This window comes from Anas acuta, chromosome 10 (assembly GCF_963932015.1).
Source record: "Anas acuta chromosome 10, bAnaAcu1.1, whole genome shotgun sequence".
NCBI lineage: Eukaryota > Metazoa > Chordata > Aves > Anseriformes > Anatidae > Anas > Anas acuta.
Genome location: NC_088988.1, coordinates 18,253,218 through 18,276,719, shown reverse-complemented (window position 1 = coordinate 18,276,719; position 23,502 = coordinate 18,253,218). Strand labels below are relative to the sequence as shown.

Genomic DNA, 23,502 nt, shown 5'->3' with positions numbered 1-23,502 from the left:
CTTTCAGGGTAAAATTGAATTGCCTCTGGCTCACACTAAAGAAGAGGTTCCTTCTGAAACAGCTATTCTTAGAAAACAGGGCTATAGAGCACTGAGCGATAGAATCCCTATGCGTAATGTTAGGGCAATTTCTTTTTGCCTTTAGGTGATATGACTAGCTGACATTTCAGCACAAGGATCCTTCAGTGCAATATAGAGAATTTGATGTGACAGTGTCTCTGAATCAACCACTGAACTTAAAATATTCATTATATATACAACATACTTAATAGTCTATCATGTAATCAAAGAGTTTTCTCTCTTTTTTCCATAGGTGGTTGTCTCTTCTGCTTCTCATTTTCATTTTAACTGAAGCATGCTTAAATGATCACACTTCAACCCCCTTTCCACTCTGCAGGATGATGCCTCATGCATTGCCATTTCTGGTTCCCCACCTCTTGAGTTTTGGTCAGGGTGCTTCTCGTGCCAGTTGAGGGAATATTTTAAGCACAGAAGAGATAGCAGCTCCCTGCTTCTGAGAGGGCAATAGCAGGAAATGTCAAAGTCTGTTCTCATCAGTTTGGATTAAAGCTGGATGGAGTATTTGGCAAACACATTAAAGGCAAGGCAGAGTCATGTTGGGAAGCTGCAGTTTGAACAGTCAAATTGGCAAAGGAATTAGCAAACAATTTTTTTATGAATAAAATGGTTAGGTACCATTAATTATATAGCTTTATTGGCGTAACGTAAAATAAAAATAACCATCTAATGTTCTTGAAAACTGAGATTGAAAGGAAGAATTTTAAGAGTGTTTAATGGCAAAAATTCTGTTGCAATGAATGGGGCTGAGACAGGTCAGTTATCTGCAATAACCTGCCCTATTGCTGGCTTGAGCACACAGTTTGTAACTTCCAAGTTACTTCATCGTTTCTAGAAAAAGCTGGATGGGCTCATCAGCTCTTCTAGAGCAAATAATATTGTTTCTTGACTGGTGGAGGGCAGAAAAGAGGCAAGCCGGCAGAAGTTACTCAAACAAATGGACTTTGTCCTTTGTGGTTTGAAGTTTTTTACTCTGAGCAACTTTGCAGTATCTGGGGGAGAAGGGGCCCTTCAGTGAATGGATATTGTCTCCTTGGTCTCCTTTTTTTCATCTGTGGAAAAACAATGAGTATGCAGGATCAGCTACACCAAAGCAAGCATGGTAATGACTTCAAGTGACAGTCTCTGTAGGAGAACATACAACGCTGCAACCTCCGAGTCAGCACCAAATGGGTCACTGATTCACTTTGATTGCAGTGTTACTCATTTCCTGTCTTAAATAATTTATAGCTTATTTATGTGTTGCACAGTAATAAAGTCATAGCTTTTTGATCTCTGAGGTGGGTGTTGCTGCCTTTTGTCGAAGCAGAAAATCTGAAACTCATAAATCATTATTATCCTTAACAATCCTTTACTGTACAGATGTCTCAAAATAAACCAAGGGGACAGGACATTCTGTAAATTTAATGGCATATCACTTAAAACATCATATAATTACAAGGTGTTTTTGGAATAAAAATTATACCTTTGCAGGTTAAGTAAAGAATCACTAATAAAACTGTAACAGACATACATTATACAGCATGGGGTTCATAATGAATAATTGTTAGGTTATTAGTGCTTAACAGATTAAGGGTACTTCCATTTATTACCGTGCTCTGCTAAGGATGAGCATTAATTTTTTTTTCAAAGCAAATTCACTGGAAACAGACAGTTTAAAATTTATGCTTGTAATGATTGCTACATGGTCCATTAAGACCACCTCTAAGTGAGCTTAATTTGTAGCAGATAAATGTACATGTCTACATATTTTTCACCGTAGTTTATGGTGCATCCTGCACAGCTGTGCCCAACTGATTAAATCCTCACAAAATTTAAATAGGAAACCCATTACATAGACAGTATTATATCCATTTATCATACACACATTTTCAATTTAACTCTCTAAGCCTTTGTGCAGGATATTTTCACTGATTCATTAAATATGTATAGTAAGGCTATTTTCTCTGGTTTGTTTTGCCCTTTTGTTTTCTGGGTTTGTTTGGTTCCTCCTTCTCAGTTCTGTCATTCAGAAATTAAGAACTTCAGCAAATTGAACATCTACAACAATTATCTCAGTAGTGATTCTAGATATGATAGTCACAAAATTCCAGAGATTCTGGACCCCATATTTGTACTGGACAGATAGATGTGCCAGATGCTAAGGCAAGTTGGGGTTGCAGATTTTTCTTGCATTTTTTCAACATTTCCTATTGGTTAACTCTTAGCTTCTCCCCATTTTCTTAAAATGCTTCCTAGGATCCTAGTCCAAACTGTCAAGCTTTATCTCTGCTTTATATGAGACTCAAAACACCTAAATCATAGTTCTAGATTCTAGAAATAGGATTAGAAGCATTCATCCAATTCTAGAGATCAAATTTAGCTGCTCTGAATTATTATCTGAAATCCCCTCTATCTTCATTGACTGTACTGTAAATTTAAGCTCTCAACTTCACAAACCCTGAGCCATACATAAAATCAATGATATATTTTTTTTTTCCTCAGATAAGAAACACATTTTCAGGGTACTCCTAACTCCTCTGCCTTTAAACACTTGGAGAACCAAATGTTTGCTATGATATAGAAAAGAAATATTAGAATAAGACTTGCAAATGTGATGTTATAGATGGACTTACTATCTTAGATTACACAAAATGCTTAGGAACAGAGATAAATTGTACAAAAAATGCTGTATGGACATGCATTTCAGTTCCAGCAGCACACAAACAAAGCTAGCTGAACTGGATAGTTCTTGAACAACCTGTAGCTGAGGTCGCAGTTTTTAAAGGCATCTGTGAGAATTTGAATGTCAGAACCTGTGTCTCAGTTCATTCAGAGACATCTGTTTCAGTGTTCATTTTCCTAGGGATTGTTGCCAGTAGGAATCAGTTGTGACTAGTAAAGTGCTGGCTCTAGGGTCTTGCCAGTTGGTGGCTTCTTCAGAGTGTGAAAACAACAAGTTTCTGTCATCGCAGGTGTGAAAATAATATTGCAAGTGCATATGATATTATTTCTAGATTTCAGGGAGAGAATGTTTCAATGGATGAACTACAAGTAATGAGTCGCGGGTAAAGTCTGAAGCTATGTTATTATAAACATACTGTTTTACTTTCTTTCAGAAGTGTGAAAACTTCACTAGTAGCTATCTAGTATTCAGTGGTGTTTTCTCATGGAAACACAGGGCAGTGTCTTTTTCAGCTATTCGCAAGTTTTTGGAGACTTGCTCATGATGTCAAGAAATTGTTGGCTCTGAGATTCTAGTCTATATATAGCCATCTACTTCATCTATATGAAAGCAATGTTTGTGCTTGTGATGAAACTGTTCTTTGTGCGTGTAGTGGATAAACATTTTAACAGAAGTGTTTATTTAAAAAGGCATAATAGTGCAAATGTACAAACCTGAGGAGGTTTATGTTGCAATCTGTTATCTTGAAATCTTACCAAGACAAACTTACTTCAGGGGAGTCTGTTTGCTACTGGCAGCAAAATGATTAGTTGTAAAATAATCTTATAGAGAGCTGGTTGCTGATTTAAAGATCCTTTATCATATTTTCTGAGAATTTTTTCCGTGCATACTTTAAATTTTGAGGAATAGTTAATAAATTCATTATTATTGTTAAATAATAATTACATTTTAAATAACAAATTTAGCTAATTATAAGTATTAAGGAATCTATGAGCTCTTCAGTTTGATGTTGACTTTTCTTGCAATGAATAAATGTATGAAAAAGATTATTAAAGTATCTATCGGTAAACAGAAGACTAATAATTTCTGACATATTTCAAGAGCAACAGAAGAATAATTGGTAACCAGATTACTAGAAAGACAATGGCCCTTAATCTACTGAAGATTTGGAAAGTGATAAAATTTCAGGTCCAAACTATACTAGGTAACTAAACATTCCTTTTTGTGGGTGCTTGGCTGAACTCTAGCCCATATTCCATCTTACCTCAACATTAATAGTTTAAATAAATTTATCAAAGTATGGCCAATTCAGAAGTTTAAGGAGAAACTATTGTCCCAGCAGTCAGAGGTAGCTAAAGCTGAGCTGAAAAATTTCAAGCAAAGTCAGTGGAAAAATAAAAACAAAATCTCTATGTAACTTAAATATAGGAAATACATTCTGATGAGGGACACATGCAGTCAACAGTAGTTCTTATTATTTTTTCAGTTGAGATGTTTGTCATCCTCAAAATTCTAGCAAATTAAAATATGTTCATGACAGAAGCTGACCTTTATGAAAATACATTTTGCCCTCAGATGAAGGTTTGATTATCATGTAGTTACCATTGCACGCATACAATACCTGGCTTGGAAAGTAGAATCCATCAAGTTTAATTAAATTTTGTTTTGTTTCAATTGAATTGACTGCAAGTTGGAAAGTATCTTCACAATTTAACTAAAAAATGAATCTTTAAACAATAGAAATATATAGCACCACTGCTGCAGAGATATTTTGTGAAGCTCTGAATAAGAATAATCAAGATTTTACTCCCTGTGCTGTACCTTATAGTGTTTGATAATATCTGTGGTTTACATCTTACTGCATTAACTGACAGTGTTATATTTTATCTTTGTGTTCCCCTGTGTGTCATATGATTGACTTCTGATTTTGTTCTACTTTTTTGTTCCTTTCAAAGTGTGTGCGTATATATATATATATATATATATATAACCATAACTAATTATGTTATATGCCAAAACTTTTCAAGCACTGCTTAAATATGGAGGAATTGTTTTCAAGTAACTCTGTAGTATGATATTAAACAGATTTAACACAAACTTAATACCAATATAAAAACAACTTCCTCTAAATTTAAGAATTTAAGTCTTTTTAGAAAGTGTATTATTCTTAATTAGTTTTGAAACAGACACTGTCTTTTCTGTGTTTCCCAACTGTTCTTTTCTGTTTGCTTCCTAATCCTCCTTTAAAATCCTTTTTTTTCTTTTTTTTTTTTTTCATGAAACATTATTTTGTGATTGCCTGATTGCCTCTCCTTTAATTCTTCTCCTTCTGAATCATTCTCTCCTGAATTGTATGTAGGTGGAAGGGTTGGTGAGCTTCTATGAGAGGGGACCTTAGTGTTGTTTTTTTTTTGGAGCTCTGCACCCTTGTGCACCTCCTATTTTGCACCCAGCCTTGGCTGTGTGTAAGAAGTGCAATCCAGAAAGCACCTTAGCTGTGCAGCATGCATGTAAGCACAGTGCATGGACAGTAACTGACCGGACTGGTGATCAGTAACATCCCATGTGTTGTGCAGAGGCATGTCCAACTCAGAACAATTTTGTGATTTTACCATGCTGTGGAGTATAAGTTTCTATATCCTTAAGAGTTCTTGGGTCTGAAGTAAATGGCTCAAGTCCACGGGGGGGGGGGGGGGGGAGAAAAAGGGGGGGAGGACGGAATGAAAGAAACAAAGAAGGCAGTAGGGAGGAGAATGAAAAGCTGGATGAGTGGAAGTATAAGAAGATTATAGGTCCTAACCTTGTAAATTCCTCAGATTTGGGAGAAAAAACAAACAAACAAACAAACAAAAAAAAAAAAAACAACAAAAAAAACCAACACATTGTAATATAGGCCTGGTTCCAGTAGCATCCGTTGAACTTATCAACTTCTATTTCTTCATTTTCAGTGTCTGCGTTTACGATGTGCCATGGAAGGTTGTGCACTTATATACTGGTACTTATAAACCCCCAACAGCCTCTGGGTATCCAGCTAGCTGCTGGATATTTTGAATAACTTGATCAGTGCAATGAAGCAATGCAGAGGAACTGGCATTGGCTGTCTAGTGGTGCAGCCATGGCCGGATACATTCTCTGAGCCAAAAATGTTCTCTGCTGAAGTCCCTTGTGGCCAGTGTCATCTTCTAAAAGATTGCTCAGGAGAAGCATATTCTTACCAAGGTCCCTTTGGCAACATGAGTGATTTTTTCTGCTATATTCTGTAGCTTATCATTTGAATCATTCTTTAAGGATATGCTCTGGGCCGAAATCCTGTTTGCACTATTAACTTTTATTCTGTAATAAGTCATTTAAGAACATCAGATTGTCTCTAAATAGGCTTTTTATTAATGTTTTGTTCAAAAATAATAGATTATGTTCATGTTAAAACAGACTTTTGTAGCCTCTGCAATGTAACCTTGAAATTTCAAAACTCTTTTTAAGATCTAGCAAAGCCTTCCTGATAGATTGAGGAATTTACTTTTTTATTGAAGAACAGACTCAAAGGAACTGATGATTTTTTTCTTCAATCACTGAAGTCTTACTCTACTTATGCTCCAGATTTGAATTGTATATAAATATATAATAAATATATAGTGTCTATAGCTATATTTATATATTTTGGGAATATGAATAGCTCACAAAATCTAATTAGCCTTTTCATTAAATTCTGCCTGGTTAGTTTCAGTTATTCGATTTTGATTCCATTGTTTTCTCTGATTAATTTTGCATTATAAGTATTGAAGTCAAAATGTAGTTTGTATGAATTTTGTTTTGACTCAGGAGGTTGCTGATACTTCTTAGGCTCTTGGTCTGTGGGTGCATGGGCTGTCTGGCTTTGGTTCCTCCCTCTACTTTCCCACTTGTGAAATGAGAATAATTAATAGCCACAGATCCAAGATCCGTTTCCATTTTCATTTACAATAATGGAAAGCTTTGTATTGGAGCATTACAGCACTCTTCCCTAGGAATGTTTTGAAGCTTAAATAGACGGCTTCTGCACCTTACTTTACTTCTCTATTTTCCAGCTAACTTTGTATCATAACAATTGTTTTAGACTTACTCCATTGTACATCGTTTGCTAATTCTCTACAACAATTTCAAAGGCAAGGTGAAGGAGGAACACTTTTTTTTTTTTACTTACAAATTAAAGTTGTCATATGAGGTTTGTATCTGGGCTGAGAGATGGTAGGCATAGATAAATACAAAAGCTTACTTCATGTTTGAAATAATAGATCAAGACAAAATGTCCTTTACATTATGTTTTTAATTACTTGTTAGAGTCCAGTTTGTGCCAAATTGCAGTATACATGGGATTCTGTAGACAGGAAGAGAATCTGGTGAAGCAAACTGAGTGGTATTTATAGGCTTCATATACTTCACATAATATACCTTCAGAGGTTCTCAAGTGGTTGGGCAACATGCAGACAATTTTGTTTCCAAAGTCTCAGCCAAACAACTGTAACACCCAAACTGAAATTGTTCCTTGGGTGTTGATTTTAGAGAGGTTTAGCCAGGGAACCATTGTCGTTGCAGCTAGCAACTTAATCATACAACTTACTTTCTCCAAAGACGGATCAGTATTCATTGTCCACCAAAATAATTTAATATGCATCTGTTTTCTTGGGTGACCCTTTGTACCCCAGTAATGTGTCCTGCTCCCATACCTGACTGAAAGACAGTTCAGTGGGAATTACACAAACATAACCAAGAGAAAAGGCATAATTTTGTGTGCCTGAGTAAGAGCTGAGAAGCCTGTGGCTTTCTCATTCTGCTACCCAGCGTAGCCCACCCTTTGTTCTGCATGAGACTGTGAGGGTGGAGAGGCTGTATACGTGCTGTCATCAGTATTTCTGCTGCCTCTAGACCTATTTATGGCTTATGTTCTTATATTTTCATGTGTTTGTTCTTTTGTGTTATTAGAGAAAATGTGTAGGGCTTTCATACATACTGAATCAGGATTTCCAAGAATAAAGGAGAAACTGTAATCTGACTCCTTAAAATGCTCTTGAATTTCAGCTTTCATCTAGAAGATGCAAAGTTTTGGTCCAGACTAGAAAGATAAATGCAGGTCTGTTTTCTGTATGCGGGTCAGATGGCACCCAAGGTAGCAAAAAGCTGATGAGAACACCAAAAATCCTGTGAGAATAGTTCAAATGAAATTGTGCTGGCATATGTGAACTTGAGAGTCAGCCCAAGGACAGCATCAGTCCTTCAGCTCAATGTTAGTGTAATACAGACAAAAACCAAAATACATCAAAATTAAGGTTGGATCAGATGATCTTAGAGGTCTTTCCAACCTAAATGATTCTATGAAAATTAATCACCTATGGAACTATGTGAGGAGGAGATATTTTTATCAATTTACTTTTGTCTAGGTATTTGTGAAGCATTTCTAATCTTGCTACCAAACTCAAATTTGGCTTGTTATAGTAGCCATGGCATCCCACTGAAATAATATCTCCTAACTCAAAGCATAATGCTGTGTTTCTACTGTTGTAGTCAGTATATTGCTATGAAAACCATAAGTAAGTACTCATCTGGCATTACTGAAGGATTTGACCTTCTGCGAAGTCTAAGTGACATTACTGAGTTCTCCTTTAATACTGTTTTTGTTATGCCTGCCCTTGTAAGTCCTCTCTTCCAAATGTTTTAGCTTATTAGTTTATATGCTATTTTCATTGCAATTATGGCTAGAGCAGGAATGTTTTGTTACCTTTTTAACACATTGTCACCATGCATCATTTTTAAATCCTCATTGCTCCTTATTAGAGGTTATTTAAGCTCTCCGCTCTAACTGGATAATGAAGCATACTTAGGATACAAACTAGCAAAAGCTTTTTTAAAGATTTTGTTGCATTGGTGACAGTCTGGCACTTTGTTTGGGATTTTGTTTAGTTGTTTGTGTCATCACTTAGGTTAGTAAAATTTAATAGAAATGTACATAAATGTCAGACAACTGGTACAGCCTCTACAGGTATGACTGCATGCATGGGCCAAAATATACATAGGTCCACCTAACCTCTGCAGTATGGTGCCACCTTCTTGTTTCTTGTTTACTTCCACTGATACAGATCCAATAGAATATGGTACAGTGTGTCAGCTGAATAACTTTGTGTCAGGAAAATCTCAGGATCCTTAAGAAAAACACAAGAAGACAGAGTGAGGCAGGTGAGAGTTATTGATGTGGCCCTGAGATATGTTACTCTAAAGGAAATTGTGAAAACTCTAAAGATTTACCTCTTTTTTTTTTTTTTTTAACCTCCTTTATTTCAATTACCATTTTGTCTTGTTGTTGCATGGTCTCAATGTGTATTACCCAAGCATGTCATATTGTAGTGTGTTTATTACTTGCAACATCTTTGCAGCGTAAAGAAGTGTTACCATTATCATCCTCAATAGTTGTAGAAATTTGAGGTATACAGCTGGCAGAGTACAGAGATACTCCAAATAGCAGAGTCTGTGCTAAGATAAGAATTGGGAATGGCACGTTTGCAGTGGCAAAGTACTATGCCTGCGTTTAATAAGCCATGTACCTCAAGGGTGTCCATACATGCAGATGAAACACCACACAAGCCTGGTATTGCCTGAGGAGTGCTTAAGGGGCAGACCTTGTATCCTGCATAGTCTGTGCTGCATATTGCACCATGTAGCAGCACAACCTTAAAGCATCATTAGCATAAACTTCTCTGTTTTGTGGCATCTGAGTCATGAGGCTACATTTTGAAACTGAATCCATGTCTCCTGAGTCCTTCATTAATGTCACAGACCATTCTTCTTTTCACCTCTACATGTAAGCTAATTTCAATTTTGTTTTCATTTCTCAGGGTTTTATACACTTGTAAGGCACCTCTGTATGAACTTTTTCCTTTCTCTAATTACACAGATTTCTTATCCTTTATACTTTGGGAATTTAGACTTCCCCTACAGAATTAGATGGTGAACATTGTGCTGCTTCCTAAACCAACTCTCATTTTCAATTCACTGCTGAAGTGCATTGGCAGAACAGACACCTGCTGCTTGAAGGACCAACCTCTGATTAGTTGTTTCATGTTTGTGTCTCCTACTAGTAAAACAAAAATTGTCATTGCATTATTGAGTGGAGGAGAATGCTGTGGCTGAGACAATGCTGTCTACTGTGGATTTGCTGTATGCAGACCCACATGATGCCAGAGTATAATCCCGGAGAGTGATTCCCTTTTAGTCTTTAAAAGCTGAGGGGATCCACAAATCTTTGTTGTTCTCTGTATTCAGGAGCAAATCACAACTACAGAAGTGGATTGAATTATTTGATGACTGGAATATTTATGTTTTCTGAGGGGAAAACTGCAGAATGAATTGGGGACTAAGGCATTGCAATTCCAAAAGATTTTAGTCAAACATACAAAAGACACAGGCAAAACAGGGAAAATTAGCTGGCAGTTCTCGGTTGCTGTGTTGTCTGTAGGTAGGAAACATCAGTGGAGCGGTCATGATTAATTGAAATAAGGTTGACTGTCCAGAGGATATACCTGTCTATGCAAAATATTGATGAGTAAGCAAGTGTATACAAGTTATTACGTGGCTTCAAATGATGCTTCAGTTCTTTTAATCTGAGAGAGGATCGTGTGGATTAAAATTATACCCAAACATAGTAGATAGTGAGGCAAGAGTGTATGATTTCAGAGCTCTCTAGAGGCATTTGTAATAGAAAATCATCCTCACGTACTATTCCATTGTGTTTAGTTAACATTGCTATAGTGGTAGTTTTAGGACAATTGGAATATTTTTGAAATATTACCACGTTTAAATTTTGAAGTAATTCCTATAAAAGCTAATTATTATTGCTCTGAGTCAATTGTCTGAGTTTCTTGAAAAATAGTGTTAATAGGCCAGACTATACTTTTTTAATTTTTATTTATTTTTATTTTTTATCATTGTCAGAGAGATCAGTGGATTTACAGCCATATAACTACAAGCAAAATGTGGCTGTTCAGATCCTCAGACAGCAATAATAATAGTGAATTCTGAAGCATATGTATTTTGGATTATGGGTAGTTAATTTTTCTTTGAAATTGGATTTATAGACTATTGTTTACTAGAATTGTTTCCTTTTTCATTGTATCCCTTAGAGTGGATGTTTACAGATGCACTGTTATTAGAGCTACTTATAGTAAGATCCGTTTTGAGTCACGTCAGGCAGCCCATGCTAATTGCTGTACAGAGACACTCTACAATATAATATACAATGTCACTTAAGCCCTGTTCATAAAGACCTGAGTTTTCAAATGTTCAGTGCATTACAATGAGTTTTGGTTTGGGCTAAATTGCACTATTGATTTTTTGGTAATTAGGTTTTAATGAATTGTGTTCACTCAATTGTAGGTTTGTCAGGGGAATTTAAAGAATGGATTGTGATCATTTTTTTCACTTTATTTATTTATTTTTAATGAGTCTAACATTAGAGAGCTCCTTTTCTAGACATCAGTAGTTTTGATTTTTGTTAGCTTCTTTCAAGTCCAGCAGATACTTTTCGCTATTAAAGGATTAGTAAAATTTACATAAGACTAGGAATTTGGCTTGCCTAAAAACTGGTGAAGTAATCCAGCTCTTAGAAATTTTGGTTTTCATACTGCTGCTTCCCTATACCATTTGTGTTTAACTGTTTGACTGAAACTGGTCAATATGTTTTTTGTCGGACTTTGACTCCTTTTGCTTGCTTCCATGTGTTTTAATCTTTATCCCTGGTCACTAAAAAGCTGCTTTTCCTTGCTGATGCTTAATCAAAGATCATGGCAGTAGACAATCCCCTGTTTCGATTTAGTAACATGCAATGTGTTCTTTTCCATTAGCTTTTCTTTTAGTTTATTTTATTATAGTTTATTAAACTATGTGCTTTAGAAGGAGAAAAACATGCTGTACATCAACCCCCAAAATACTGCTAAAATGTTGCTTATACAGGTTAGTTTATTCCTGAGGGGTCAGAGGCACCTTCAGTAGCCTTGTAATTATGACTACAATCACTCTTCTAATGGGAAATCAACATCTTTCCCTGAAATAGTTCAATAGCTTAAAAATCCCCGTTTAGTGATTTCTTTATTTATATGTAAACTTCACCTTTCTCATCATCTTTGCTAGTATATTGGACATTCCACTTTGCTGGACAGCAATCATGAATAACTTTTGCTGAGCAGAGTCCTGGGTCAGCACAACTTTCTTCTGAGCTGGGCAGTGAGAATGTGGCCCTTGGTGGGTAACCCTCCAAGCAGGGCACGCTCGGTTCCTGACCAGTCAGGTACCTCTTGCAGGGGAAATGCCTGACTCTTCACGGCACTTGAGTGGGTTTTATCTTTCTTATGGTGATCACAGCTAATCCCAACTACAGCAGGCTTCTCCCTCCCTGAGATACCGTCTTTAATGAATATCTGTATGCTTAGATACAGGGCTGTTTGCCATCTCAAAGCAGTGGTGGGCCTCTGTTCAGTGCCTTTCCAGACCAGAAGTAGCATAAGTGTCAGAAAGGTATGAACCAAAGCTAACATATCCCAGAGAGATGTGGCATATTATCTTGTTTTAGCTTCATAGCCTTTGCATTAGAATTTTTAGATGCATACAGCTGGTTTGGGATGCAGAGAAATAGATATACAACTGCTTGCACGTGGTACTTTCATGTTGTTTTCTTTGATGCTGACCTACCATATGCCCTTGAGTAAATAAGCCATTGAATCTTTCAATGCTTTTGTTCTTCCTACGCATTTTTTTCTACCTTTTATATTCAATCCATAATATTTCAGCTTTTTATACTGAAAAACAAAAACAAACCTTTTCTGATATATTTTACTGTTTTTGTCATTAACCATTGCAAAGAACGGTTCTAGCCTGTCCTTTCTTCTATATAATTTGCCCTTGCTTAGGTAAGAATCAGGCCATTCAGACATGAAAACAGGGACAATAATTCAGGCTTGCCACATTTTACCATTTAATTTCACTAAGCATGGTCATCTGTGTCGTTCAAAATACATATAAAACATAACATAGTTCCATGTTCCACATTGTACAATTAAAAAAGGACACTGATCTATTACAACTGTGTCTGAATACTTCTAAATTTGTGCACAGCCATTTCCATGTAGAAATATGCACTTTGCACATGTGGCTGTGCAGTTTAATGCCATTAATTTAAGTTTATGATATGAACACACCTGCATGTAAAATACTATTTTAAAATCTGGTCATGCAGATCTTTCTTTTTTAATGAGGTTTTTGTTTTTTCTTTTGGACAAAATCTGCATATATTTGCATACTTTATATGTATTTTTAGAAGAGGTCACTGTAAATTGAACTTACAAAATGGTAAAACACAGCCTGGGTATACCCAAGTATGTCACTCATGTAAATATAAATAAGGATATGTAACCCAAAGTGGAGTTCTCAGACCTGGCTAAAATGTAAAAAATCTTTTCTTGTTGGCTAAGGAATACAAGAAAGTTAGGACCACGAGAATGTGTTCTCCAAGCTTCCTTGTGTTTTCCTCTGAAAAACTCACTCTTTTCTTTCAATTATGTTTGATTTTGTCATTGCTATCCATACATGTAATAGCGATATTCATTTTCTCTCTCTCTAGCTATGATGTAGTTTACTGATAGTATTGCTTTTGATTACAGTGTTAGTGTCAGTTGTGCAAAACATTGCCAGGCTTTTTATTTGTTAGGATATTACTAGCTGTTTAGAGGTAATGCTGTTTTCCAGGTTTTTAAGAACATTTTAATACAACATTAGTAATGGCATGTATAAGCATCTGGAGGAAGACATAGAGAGAAGAGTAAATTTTTGTTGCCAAAAGCAAGTATTTCCAGATCAAGAGCTTTCTTCTTGTTTCCTCTTAGAAAGTTACCTTGCTTTTGCCATAAGTTACGTTCATGGATTCCTTTACCTGTGACAGCCTGCTTCTGTTTAAATCCATGCAGTCGAGCAGGACAAAACCAATTAGCTGAAGTAAGGTGAATAGGATACTTAGTGAAATAAATAAATATTATGCATAAGCTATTCATCCTGCTCTGTTGCACTGAATTAATTAACAAACAGGCTGAGCTTGAGTTTGGATACACATACATCTTAACTCTTCCTTCCCAAAACTATCTAACTCCGGTGTGTTCCAGTGCAGTGAAAAATGTCAAAATGAAATTGAAGTGGTAGTGGTTAGCAAAGAAGATGGAAGTGGTAGGCAAACAATGCAAAAACAAGATATAAGAAGATCATTTCCCAGCAAATAGAAGTAGAATTCATAGCAAAACAAAATAGTTATTAAAAAAGCAAGATTTGCTGGCATTGTTTTCTTGTGCGTTCCTGTGTCAAAGTTTTTTTCAGCAAATTTCCAAGCGTTTTATCCATTTTAAAGTACCTTAGATGACATGGTTTCAAGGAACTCCCTTAGAAGATTGGGCATCTATGGGCAGATGCATCAAATTATTAGCATTACCTTACCAAGTTCAGCCTTTGCTCAGTTTCATCCCATTATTCCTACCCCATGGGCCACATTAAATATTTTTTCCTATTCTTGGCATTTATGTCCTTCAGACACTTAAAGATGCTTATCATTGATCCCTGAGCTTAGACACAAAGAAAGAAAGAAATGCTTAAAAATCCCTATTTTAAAGTACAAGATGCTGGGGTACAGCATTTTTTTAGTGGATGAATATATCTTAATAAACCATTTTATAATGTATTTGCAAAACATAAGAGGAATTAAATATGCATTATTTTTCTTTAATTCTTGAGCTAAATTGTTTTAGTTCAAGTTTTTTTTTTTTTTTTTATTGATTTGATCCTTTCAGTTGACCTGTGTTACAAGTTGGATCAGACTGGGGACTTTGAGTCATCCAAAATGTAAAATTTGCCCTGCTCTGAAGGTTAAACACTCTCTTAACTGCTTACTTATTTTGTGCTTGATCCAGTGTCGACTGGGGGACCAGATTCACCTCATTTCCTAGTAGCATACTGTGATGGTTTTCTCTGAGATGTGCTGCAGTTGTTTACAGTACATATACAACCCTTTGTTGAGGGTATAATTGTTTCCTACCATCACTGATTCTTTTTTCTTGTTCACCTTTCTAGTTATCAATATTGTTGTCTGTCTTGGAACAGATTTTCCACAAAAGAAAACTCAGTTGTGACAAGGTAAGTGAACAAAACTATATTAGATTGCTTAACATTCTTGTGTTAAAAAGGTTGCTTTTATCTTTGACGTTTTGTGGTGCTGTTGTCTGCATGTGTATGTATGCTCCATGATGAACACCCACAACTGAGGAATTATTCAGATAGTGAACAAGACAGCAAAAAAATGCTGCTTTCCTATGAACCTTGATTCATAAAGAAAATGCATCAGAGCTATCAGCAAATATTTCTCCAAGATCTCACAAACTAAACATTTAGATAAATGGAATTTGTATACCTTTCTGAAACACTATTTGCTAATGTTTTAACTAGCACAAAAACCTGATCATCATGTATAAGCTCTGCTGAAGACGCATCTTGCTTTTTCCCATAGCTTCTTACATTCTTATTCTAAATACTGCTATTTTACTCCCAAAATGTTCTGTTGCATTTTATTGTTATGAAAAGGAATATCATTGTACTGTCAAAGTACAGACTAGTAATAAATAAAACAATCAAAGTTATTTTAATAAAGCTAAACAAGTAATATCCTGTCTGCCAATCAGCCGATTAGTTTTTGTTTCTGAACATATATTCGATCATGATTAGTGATGTTTTCTGTTGTATGTGTTCTCTATCCATGTAGTTATTAATCCTGAACATGATACCCACCATTAAAAATTGGAACTGTATTCATTAGTTATCATGAGTTCAGCTCTGGTTCAGGCTAGTACTGACTTATAAACATACTTTGTTGCCCTAACTAGCTAAAATTGATTTATGCCAATGGCAGGTAACAAAAGGTTTCAGGGCCTCAGAAAGCCCTTTCTACATCTTAGTTCCTACAAGCTGTGTTTCTAGCAGGTGGCATCTTTCAGCTCCCTAAACCTCACATGGGGACCGGAGGAAACTGAGAGAAGTTGCAGTGCTGTTACTGTAATACAGCTAATGATAATCCTATGGCAAAAAAATCAGAAGAGGCTGAAGCATTCTTATACGGTTATCTCCTGAAGTATACACATCTACAGAAAGAAAACAGAAAAATACTGCAATGGGCTGTTAAAGGGGAAGCTCAGATAATAAGGCCCATCAGATAGTTACCAAATACTGCTGGTAGGCATATCAGAGTTCTGCACCTGAGAAAAACAGGAATCTGCTCTCAGGAGGATATTTTAATTACAGCTGGCCCCGGAAGAGGCAGGGTATTGACAGAAGCAAGTGGTCATGGTGAAATGTTGGTGAATAATAAAGCAGGGAGAGACAGGAAGAAATGGAAGACTGAGAGGATGCAAAATAAAACAGGTCTATACATTTTAACAGATGCAAACTGTGAACTTGAAGATATTCCTGTAAATGTCTGTTATCCTAAAAAAACTACCGGTAGTGCTTATTTTATTTTATTTTATTTTTATTTAGTTCTGTTTCAAGTTTCATAGAAGATTTCTGTTCCTATCAGAGATTAAATAGTTGTTTGGTCAGTGTTTTGGTGTGAGTTCTTCACTCCTGAAATAAATCAGGGATAGTAAAATTTTAACCTATAGCAGTAAACAGAAGCTTTGCCATTACTTCAGTGAGACCCATTTCATCTCTTTTTTTATTACTGTTACTTCTATATTATTATTTTGATTATATAATCATAACTCTTGCAGTCGCAAGAGTTAAGAAAACCACTAAAACTTTACCTTTTTAGAGAAACACAGAATATTTAGATACATATATTTAAATATGTGTATATATATACACATATATTGAGGCACAGAATATGTAGGAAAAAAAATGTAATCTGAAGGAGTTACATAGATATTACCGGAATTGCATCTGGAAACATAAAACGATCTAGTAATTACTGTCCTGGCATGGCTTATATTTAATAAATTAATTGTATTTGCATACATCAAGTGTATAGACAGCAATCTCAGAGTCATCCCTGTCAAATTTCATGAATCTATGAGTCAGGTAAACATCTGCAGGCAGTACAAAAAGTGCGCTTAGTCAGACAATTTATCAGGACTGCATAAAAACTGCTTCTCACAACCCTTCCCAGTTAACTGAGCCAAGACATAAAATGGCATCTGCAAATGTTTGACTCTTGATCCCAAAGCAAGGAATCATTGCTAGGCAGTTCACAGAGTATAGCTTTAATTTGTTATGTCCAGTAAAGCAATATGGCACACAACCAGATACTACAGTCTTAAATATGTGGGATAAAGCTGACTGATTAAAGTTAATATTACCGTTGTCAAATCCAGTTTTATCTTCATCAACGTGTAGCTGATGCAAAAAACATTGTCATCCTGGCAGTAAAAATAAGTCTCTGTCCAAGGTGGTCTGAAAAAATACATATTCTTTCAATTTTGACTGGTCTTTGTCTTGACAAAATTACTGGTGATATTTTTAAATGATTTTCACAGCCACTAACTGGAGTTGAAGTACCATGAAGACAACAAAGTTTCTAAAAATAAACACAATTTTAGTTGGTCTTCACCTGAGTCTAACCACAGTCCACATTTATTTATTTATTTATTTTATTACTCAAAAGCAGCTGGGGATTCAATCACTGTTTGCTGTTTGCCAGGTATGCTTTTGGACAGTGCAGCAAAGTAGTTAAAAAACAAAACAAAAAAAAAAAAAACCACCTCCCTGTAGTTACGAAAAGCCATACATACAGGAGACAAAACATGAGTTACAGTGTCTTTTTCTTTAAGATACGTTTAAGACCATTTTTAAAGTGTTAGCCTGAAATACTGGGTACTCTAACGCTAAAAATGGAACATTTACCAGAAAACAATTGTACATTTCTACCCAGTAGCGTATTCTAAGAAGCTGCATATTTAACTAAGAATGATTTGTACAGGCAAAGAATTTGAACATTATGTTCACTAAAAGTAGCTCATACTTTTCTACATCCTTAGACAAACTAAAGTGAATCGCTTCTATAGGCTTACTGGATTTTCTTCAGTAGACACAAGGATAGTAATCTCAGGGCAGTATAACACAAGGAAAGCATCAATTTCAGGGGTACCTCAGCTAGTCCCAACTGGCAGTCTCATTATCATTTGAATTAATGTTGCTATTTAATAAACTCTATGTGAAGAGAATGTGGCCATATACATGTCTGATTGGCAGAGCATCTATAAGAATATAAATAAAAAAAACATAAACAGTGGTTTCAAAATTACTCATAAATTGTGTGACCATCAGTAAAACTTTAATGATTGTCAGCAAATTAAACAGAAGGGTTCAAAGACTTATTTTTTGCAAATAGAGAATATAGATGATATAGAACTATTTTTGCAAATCATATTTCATTTATATGCATATGACTGCTGTATAATCATTTATTTAGTTTTCTGATGGGGTGGGTATCTGAGCTATGAAATGATGTATTTGTTTTCCCTCTTTCACTGATCAGCTAATATGGTCAGCTTCCTTCCTCCCATCTCCTCCTCTGTATCTTTTTGGCTGTAACCACGTTTTATAGCCTGCACTTCTAGCACTTCCTTTTCTTGTCTATAAAAGGCCAAAAGGAAGATTCAAAGAAGTCTGAAGATAAGTAGTCAGGTCATCTAATTTATCTCCTCTGCGCTGACTTTTGTTCATCAGTTGAGTTGCTGCTTTATAGATGAGACAGTCTATAGATGAGACAGTCCAGAGAACATCATACAGGAGTCACTGCCTACTGTAAGGTACTATACTTCAATTTTAATGAAGTATTATGGGAGTCTTAGTTTTAAAAACTTCATTCATTACTGTTAGGATAATAAGAATAATATAACAAAAGTAATTTATCTGGATCAGCATTTTAGGAAGAAACATATCTGATGTACAGTGCATAAACTAGTAGCCAGAGTATTTTGGAATGAGTGGTATTTTTTATCCTTACATTCTTGAAAGTGAGGAAAATGATACTGAAGACAGACCCACAGCAGTTGTGAAAGGAATGAAAATGTTACAAAGGAGTTTTACTTGTCATATCTACTACGACGTTTAAAAAACAAAACAAAACAATTCTGAATTTCCAAAATAGCATAGCAGCATTTACAGCAAAATAAAATCCACTTTTTAGGGTACAAAAATTCTCAAGAAAAACAACTAGAAAATCTAAGAGTAGTTTAAGCTAACCATCTCTAACCATTAAATATATTTTCATAAAACTGGAGACACTTCTATTTTGTTCCAGCTAGAAGGGGCATTGCATTATCTACTGGAACTATCATTTATATTTTCTTTCCATAAAATCAGTTAAATGTTACTAATTGATCTTAGTTCTGAAGACAACTTCTGCTTCCAATAATACTTGCAAAATTAACAAGCACAGTCAATGTTAATGAAGGGGAATAATATCAGGACCTCTTAGTTATATATGCTGAAATTCATCCCCATGTCTTCAGAGGAACTCAATGAATGGGGAATTTACTTTTTTATGTGTCACAAATCTGCACCTTTCTGCTTTTAATATTACTTACAATTTCCACTTGGAAAAACTCTGTTTTAAGTCTCCAAAATTCATTTAACTGGAAAGAATGCAAAGTCAAAGCTACGCTAAAATTAATGTACATGAACTTGGGCTTCACCTGAAGCTCATGAAATCCTTACATTTGGGATGCATTGGTTTAGCACATCTCAAAGGAAGAGGTTTAATATGTGTCAGATAAGTTATCCTCTAGAAATGTCTGTTTCTTGCCATTCATTGACTGTAGTAGGATCCCAGGCAGCCACCTCAGATACAGATGCTTGTGTAGATTCAGACACTCAGCAGACAAATGGAGAATCCCCCTCCCCCTCTTTCCTGCCACCTGCCCTATGTCTTTCCCTTGACTTCAAGGACTTAGCTCTAATCTTTCATCCTCAATTAATGCAGGAATGAAAGGATGATTTTTATTTGCTTTCCACTTCTATTTTAAGAAAGGAAACAAGGGTTTTGAGGGAAATCTGGGGAGGGTTTATGTTAGTGCTCCATTACACATTATTTAGACAAGGGTAAATATTAGGATTTGAATCCAGCACAAGAGTAATAGATTTTTCTTTCTTTAAGGAAAATAACCTATTTGCTTTACTGCCAAGCATTGACTGTTTCAATATGTTCAAGCCTAGAAGGCTGAAAACAACGACACAGATGTGATTCACATAGGGCTCACCAGCATGGTGCTTCAATGTTCTGGCTTGCTGGAAAGCTTCCAGGGGATTTAGGAAAAGAACATACTGCAGAAATGCAAACCATTATTTAGCCAATTAGTTAGGAAAATGTGTTGTTTCAGCATGATCAGATTTAGCTTTGTTAATTTTTATTTGTTCTCATTAAAACTTCCTCACACCGAACAAAATATTTAGTCACAGAGCTGTTATCTATAGTTAAAATGGTTATTTATCAATCAGAAGAAGTTTTAGAGTATCCTGTGTATAGAAGACTTACATATCCCCTAGGTGACTGTAGGAATAAAGTAGAAGCATACTGCATAACAGGAAGGAAAAACCATTCTTTAAGCAATGTAGGATTTGAGCCTAGATCAAGTTTTGTACACGAAGTCTGAGTGTTTTGAACATGTAAAACCTAATTAAAAGACCTTTAGAATTAGGTTCTTCTTTCCTAGAACAAGTATTATCAATATATTGGGTCTGGAGAGAGGTGAAAGAGACTGTAGAAAAATGCTGCTCAGTGATGCTGTTCTCCTTCCATGATACCCTTATGGACTGGTACAACTGACAAACGTGGGGCTATTATTAAGCCTGTGATTAAATCATCTTGTTTTACATAAAATTAAGACACTTTATTTTCTTGGTACTGAGATGAATTTAGTGTAGACGCAAAAATTTGCAAATGAGAATCGAGAGTGGTTTTACAGGAAGGACTTTCTAGGCTTTCCACATAGTAATGAAATATGATATAAAGCAGCACAGTGTCAATAAATCTACAGGATAAAGGTCAGGTTTACATCGATGGACAGAGCTGGCAAATACATTTGTTCCTGCAATGTCTGTGTTTTAAATGCCACCCTCTGATGAACCCAGTGCAGAAATACACTTTAGGGTTTGATGAGATGTCAGTTTTGTTCAGTGCTGATCAAATAAGATGAATGAAAGTGAAACAAGAACAAAAATATTACTTCTGTCATTTATTTTTTATGCATTACAGGAAGTGGGTCAGTTGGGGAGATTTCTCTTAAACAAATAGCAATCACTGCACAATATCACCCATTGATCTATTTCACAGCAGGCAATAGCCTTTTTGTCAGAAAGGACACACAATTCAAATACCACAGAATGCATAGAAATGCCCAATGACAGGTTTAAAAAGTATCTTCCCCTCCTTTTATTGACAAGCCATTCCTTTCCACAAATCAATCTAGGCTGCAGAGGCAGGGCATTCCAAAAAAACCTTACAGATCTACAGGGAAGACAGATATTCAATGAAAAATGTGGAACATCAATTTTGCCTAATGTAAAAGAAACATTGTATTTAGCAAAAATAATTTGTTCTTTATGGTAGGAACATGAAGATATCCAGTGATCTGGCGATTGCATAAGTCTAACCGTAGCAATTTGAAGGCCCTCTGCTTAGGCTGAGTGACATATCCTATTGTTAATTTATCTTCTTCACAAAACATTCTCAAATGCCAGTCTATGTATCCTAAAGGATTGTAAATGTTTTAAACAAAAAAATAGCTTTGTGGATAAACTCTTCTGAAAATATGACTCCTGCTTTTTACACTTAATTTGCTTATGAAATTATTTTAAAGCATTTAAATTCAATATCCTGCTTTGAGACACTCTAAGCCACTTTCATGTGTCTGAAATTAGGGAGCTAAGTTCATATATATGCATCTAAATAAGAGTTCCTGAGCATTTATGACCTGCGCGGAGGTAAATATTGTTTCCAGTTTATCATCTGTATGTCAGAGCAGCTAAAAAGCAGTACAAGAAATGCTCTAATAATATTTTACAGTTAATAAGGAATTTCTGCTTTATATCTATTGTATATTCAAATAACTAAATACTTCACTTTGCTTGACAAAATATCTTAGTTGATCATAAAATTCACATATTATATCTTCTTCTGAAGATGTGTATTTTAATGAAGTGGCACCCATAAGCAGAACAGATTAGATTTAATTCAAAAGACTTCTGTCTACTACTTTGGCCTGTTATCTGTGGAGGTCAAATAAAAAACTGTAAATTGTAATGAGTGTCTGGCATAAAGTAAGCATTCATCTAGTAATGAGCCAAGATATGTGAGAAATGCCAAGAACCTCTCACCTCTGGCTGAAGTCTGGGTTTACAGGTAGCCTATAATCTTCACGTTATCATGTTTCTTTTTAGAGGAATAATCCTCCTCTTCAAAAGTGGGGAGGGAAATAACAGTCCTTGTAAAAAGGAACATCGGTTACAGGAGCAAGCTAAACAGAGGAGAAAGGGATCTACAGACTGATTTGTTCCTGCTCTGTCCACTTGTTGGATTATATACAAATATTTAAGTATTTACCATTCGATATAAAAAGATGACAGATCTTAACCATGGTAACCACTGTGTCACTCACTATTTAGTATACTTCTGTTACCCTTGCAATGCTGAGAAATGCCATTAAAAGATAAGCAAGTGTTGAAAGCTTCAAAATTTGTTGAGTATATTGTGTAAGGTATTCAGAAAAAAAAAGGGGGGGGGAGCAACCACCATATCATACTATTTATATTCTCAATAGATATCCAGCTCTTCAGAATCTTCTTAGAACATGAAGAGAGTTAAATGATGAGAGAATCTGAGAATGAGTCTCATTGCAAGACAAATCCAGAGCTTATGTGGAATGACTCCTATTAACTTTTCTCCATTGTAATATCAGGATTTGGGGATTTTAGCTATACTTTCCATTATGCATACTATTATGTGATGCTGTATACCACGTTTACTTAAGTGATAAAGCAGTATGCAGTGGGACTGTTAATGAAAATAAATACATAACATTTTAGGGCAATATGACAAAAATATGTAGTATCATACATGCTTGCATTTAACAATTATGCCACAAAACTGAGACAAAGCCTGGATTGTTTTGAAGCTCTAGGCATTTTAATCTGGAGATTTACTGTAAAATTATCCTTTTGTATAGCAAGGCTGAGGCTCTTTCAATTTCTTAAACTGTTCAGCTACTGGTCTGTTGGTACTCCCCAAAAGCCAGAGAAGGTTTGTGTAGTGATCTTGTGATCCCTTGCTCAGCACAGCTGTGTGAAGGTTGGGTGTCAGGGCCTGAAGCACATCCACTCCACCTGAGGGCTCAGCTGCCTGGGCTGGGAGACTACTTCAGGTGCTGGTGCAGGTGCACGGCTGCAAGGAGAGCTGCCCAAGCTGTGTTTGTTAAGGGCTCCTGCCTCCTCACCCTGGAGCTGTGCTTAAGCTGAGGATTTAGCCCCTCCATGAACAGTGTTGTTGCCATGCTGTGTCCTGGCTTGATCCTGACCCTGTCTCAGAGACTTGCTTCTCTGCCTTGAACTGCTCTCTCTCTGGGGATCTGGATCCTTGGCTAAGCCTAGGTTCCTTTACTAGATCTCTGCTTGCCTTGCTCAGGTATGGTGTAACTGCCTTTTTGTCTGTGACAGCC

General features: G+C 35.8%; 1 long non-coding RNA gene across 6 annotated transcripts in view; it reads left to right on the top strand.

The window, feature by feature from the left end:
* Positions 1-23,502, top strand: part of LOC137861823 (uncharacterized) — a 72,268-nt gene that overhangs the window by 46,345 nt on the left and 2,421 nt on the right. For 4 of the 6 annotated variants that reach the window (XR_011099873.1, XR_011099870.1, XR_011099872.1 and 1 more), the window contains one exon: positions 14,873-23,468. This is a non-coding gene — a long non-coding RNA (uncharacterized lncRNA). The remainder of the gene's footprint in view (positions 1-14,872; positions 23,469-23,502) is intronic. The other 2 variants (XR_011099875.1, XR_011099874.1) reach the window with 2 other exon arrangements.